This window comes from Benincasa hispida, chromosome 4 (genome assembly GCF_027475165.1).
Source record: "Benincasa hispida cultivar pf3 chromosome 4, pf3_genome.v1.1, whole genome shotgun sequence".
Classification (NCBI taxonomy): Eukaryota; Viridiplantae; Streptophyta; class Magnoliopsida; order Cucurbitales; family Cucurbitaceae; genus Benincasa; species Benincasa hispida.
In genome coordinates this window covers 9,898,753-9,903,330 of record NC_143481.1, presented here as the reverse complement: position 1 = coordinate 9,903,330, position 4,578 = coordinate 9,898,753, and the positions used below count along the sequence as shown (strand labels likewise).

The following is a 4,578-nucleotide window of genomic DNA, read 5'->3' as shown; positions in this document are numbered from 1 at the left end:
TGAAATTTGAATGATTAGAACGACCACCACGAAAATAATAATTATTTCTTTCTCTGCCAAAATCACGATCTCAACCACCATTACTACAAAAATAGTGTTTCTTGATGTTTTTTAAATGTCAAGAATGACTTTTGTTGACGTTCTTAAAAACGTCAAGGAAGCCAGTGTCAAGAATTACGATTTTCTTAGCGTTTTAAAAATGTCAAGAAAAGTGACACTTGACATTTAAAAAACGTCAAAAAACATAGACACATGACATGTTTAAAATGTCAAGAATATGAGCATTAAAAAGTGTCAAGAAATTTTGTGAACTTGACATTTAAAAAATGTCAAGAAACACAGATACTTGACATTTTTGAAATGTCAAGAATATAAGTATTCTTGACAAGGAAAAAACGTCAATAAATTTTGTGAACTTGACATTTAAAAAACGTAAAGAAATTTACTTGTGATTTTTGTAAGAAAAATCTACAATGTTGACGTTTTTACCTATAATTGCTCATGTATTTTGATCCAACAACCACATTTGGTATATATATAACATACATTCATCTATCAAATAAACAATATACATGCATTGACAAACTTATATATCAACAAAAAACCACCAATATTTCTTTATAAAAACTTAATTGCTTTAACATTGTCAATAATACAACATAAGGAACATAATTCTAACAGTCAACCCATATGGACACTTCCAAAACAATATAAGGAACATAATTCTAACAGTCAACTCAATATGAACAGTTTCAAAAAATACATTTTCAAAACTTCTATCAAAACCATCCATCTACCCACACATGTACCAATCCAAAACTATCCCCCCTTCCCTCCCCCCCCCTCCCCCGTGCATATTTGAACAATACTAAAAGATGTTTACACCTACATGGATATGAAGTAAATTCAGAAATTGATCAGCCGGAACAAACACATCCAAAATGACCAAGCATGATCACATGTAGCAACCTAAAAATTCAGCAACTCTACCCACACCTCATCTAACTCGATTTGTGAGTACGGTTTCCTTGTATCAATCTATAAACATAAAAGCCAAATATTATAATAGAATATATTTTTCCCTATGCTATTTGAAATGTCGAAATAACGATAACATACCAAATCTGAGATGACAATGCTTCTTTGGTCACAATATCCCTCATATATACCTCATGACGTAGTATCCACATTCGGTGCTCCCAACTTGTAGAGGACACTATAGAGAAAAAGCCAGTAGATAAGAATACGCACTAGATGTCTACTTAATAGGATGAATAAGTAGTGCCTTTACTGTTCTGCATAAGATTTGCTTTCGGCTTTTTTTTTTTTAATATTCTTTTGAGATTGAAACATCGCAATTACCCTATTTGTCAAGAAATAACCACAAATTCTAAAATAAAGTACACTTTAAAACAAACACTACAAACGAAAAAGGTTAACTTACGTGTCAGTTATATATCTTATATCTACCCGTGATATTGTCCTTAATGAGTCTAGGTAGTACGTAGTATCATCATATGCATTTATAGTAAGTAATGGCCAATGACCACTAGTTAATAAAATATAATTAGTATTTTTTATTGCTAATGAAAATTGATAAAAACAAAACGTGTTTTAACTCACCCAGGATTAAAAAGAGCAAGAACTATTTGGTTTGCTTCTAAGACCATCAGTCTACTACACAGGTTTCGAGTTTTAACTTCTTGAGAGTTATGTCCAGAGGAAATGAGAGATGGATCTACAAAAGTGTATTGTGAATTTTCCTTTAAATCAATAAAGGATGAGTGCAAGTAACTACAAAAGATTTATAACATAAATATAGATGACTAAAATTGGAAAGAAACGTCAAACTGAAGTCTACAAAAGTAATAACATTACTTATGCCATATAAGCCACCAAAGTCTTTGTCTTGACTTCATTCATGTTACAAAAGTTAATTATGTCCTCTCGCAAGACACAAGTCTTTCGATTGATGCCAAAAAGTCAAACTGGAAGTTGTAAAGAAATACTGTACTATGCTTCATCTGGTGTATAAATAAAAAATTGCAATCAAATTTAAGAAAAAATTAACATTGTATACATATTAAGCAAACAAAAAATCAAGTGTGATTGATAAAAATTATAAATTAAAAAAATAATTATCATATTACACAATATATAACCTACCCATAAAATGTTATATAGGTATCCATGGGCCTTCACAATTCGATCGTACATATGTTGACATGTTCTCATCCAAGTCATTATGTACATCAACATTCGAGATATCATTGGGTATTCCTTGATAGTGTAATATTGTATCTCCAAGTTCGTTGTCATTATATCTATCTTCAAAGTTCCTTTATAGTGGGGTAAGCACAATTGACCATCTAACATCACTTGGATCCTCAACATAAAATACTTGTCTTGCTTGAGTTACTAGTATAAAAGAATCAGACTTGTGACCTATTCTATTTAAATCAACTAAGACAAAACCAAGCTCATCGATTTTGATACCACTATTATTCTCAACCCTATCACATCTAAACACAACAACATTAAACGTATGATAATTTAGTTCCCCATATCTCTTGTATCACTCCATAAAAAGACATATCTCCAATGATGAGATTTGTATCTTTTGAACTAGACACTTGCATTGTTTTTGCAACTAAACTAACTCCACTATTTTGTACACTTTGATCCTTATCACAAGATTTTGTGTGATAGCGAAATCCATAAATTATGTAACTGACATACGTAATCAAAAAAGGATGAGGACCATGAGCAATCCACCTCAAGTTATCTAAAACTTCAGTATTTCCCATTTCAAGCTTAGTTGCAACCTACCATGAGAATTTTCATTACAACTCAGACATTAAAAAGTGTATGTAAAATAATAGGTTGAACATTTTACCTCTTCTGGTAGCCAAAATATAAAAGTCCGAATATATTCTTCTTGAATCCATTTCTAATTTATAGACTTATTTTGATGCTGCAATTGGAAAGCCATCATATGTTTTCTTTGAAGTGAATATTGAAGCATTGTATAGTTAGATTTATATCATAAAACTAAATGAAAAAAATAAAAATAAAATCATTGAAAAAACTTACTCTAAATATGGTTGCACATCAATTGTATTTTCCAAAATATACCGATGAACTTGATATAAATGTTCTTGTTCAGTTTTGAAAGAAACTTTTTTGGATAATGGTCTACCAATATTTGAATTGTCTAAACAGTCATGTGAATTATGAGTGCCAACCCTAATAGATATATAGGCCCACAAAGTTTGACTTTCATGAATCTTTCAAAGGGATACATCCATCGTAGATATATAGGCCCACAAAGTTTGACTTCCCTAACTATGTGTATTGTGAGATGCACCATAATTGTGAAAAATGAAGGAGGAAAATACTTCTCCAATAAACATAATATAAGCACAATATCTTCTTCCAACTTTTCTAATTGTTGCACATCTAGGACCTTGTTGCATACCAAATTGAAAAATATACACAATCGAGTTATGGCATATCAAACATGTTTTGGTAGCATTGATCTTATCGCAATAGGAAATAATTGTTGTAAGAGTACATGACAATCGTGAGATTTTAAACTATTAAGCTTTAAATCTGTCATCGACACAAGGTTTTTAACATTCGAAGAGTAACATTCAGGAATCTTTATTCCTGACAATGTCTTTAAAACACAACGTTTTTCTTCCTTTGTAAGAGTATAACATGCGAGAGGAATGCATATTTTTTTTGTCACTACTAACAGGTGCAAGCTCTGGTCGAATTTTAAAATAAACTAAATCACGTCTAGCATTCAATCCATCCTTACTTTTCCCTGGAATATCAATAAGCGTACCTAAGATATTCATGCAAACATCTTTTTCAATGTGCATCACATCTAAACAATGCCTGATATGAAGATATTTCCAGTATGGCAGCTGAAAAAAAGAAGATAACCTGTTCCAACAAATCTTTGAAATTCCTTTCGTGGTTTGTTTTTTATTGTTCTTCTTTCCTTTAGAAAATTCAAGATCTTTGATTTTTAAACATATAGCCTCCCTAGACAGTGGTTTTTCGGCATGATTAAGCAACTTCTCAAATCCATTCAGATTTCTTGAATATTCCTCGTGAGCAACTTCAACTATTTCTTTTAAACTTCCAACATCAGTCTCTTCATGCATATGGGTGTCAAACTTAGAAGATTCTCCACAAAATGATGAGTTAGAAAGTTTTTCCCCATGCCAAAACCAAATTTTATAACTTTCATCAATCCCATTGACATATAAATGATCTCTAATATCCTTGCTACTATGCTTTTCACAATTCCCACGTTTCAAATAAGGACAATGAATATAGGAGTTATTTGTATTAGAAAATCCAAGTTTTATTCAGTTTCCCACACCCAATTCATAATCTTTGGATAATCTACTCTTGTGGATCCATGATTTATCCATGATTGTAAATCTAGTAAGAAAAGATAATAAACAATGATCAACTTCAAAAAACAAGTTGTGGAAAACAAACAAGTTCCCAATACATACAACTTGTCATTTCTAGCTCTACAACATTCCAACCTCAAGAAAG

General features: G+C 31.2%; 2 pseudogenes; both read right to left on the bottom strand.

Moving 5' to 3' along the window:
- Positions 1–955: 955 nt before the first annotated feature.
- LOC150036465 (uncharacterized) lies at positions 956–1,923 on the bottom strand (annotated as a pseudogene).
- Positions 1,924–3,089: 1,166 nt separating this feature from the next.
- Positions 3,090–4,175, bottom strand: LOC150036464 (uncharacterized; annotated as a pseudogene).
- Positions 4,176–4,578: the final 403 nt, after the last annotated feature.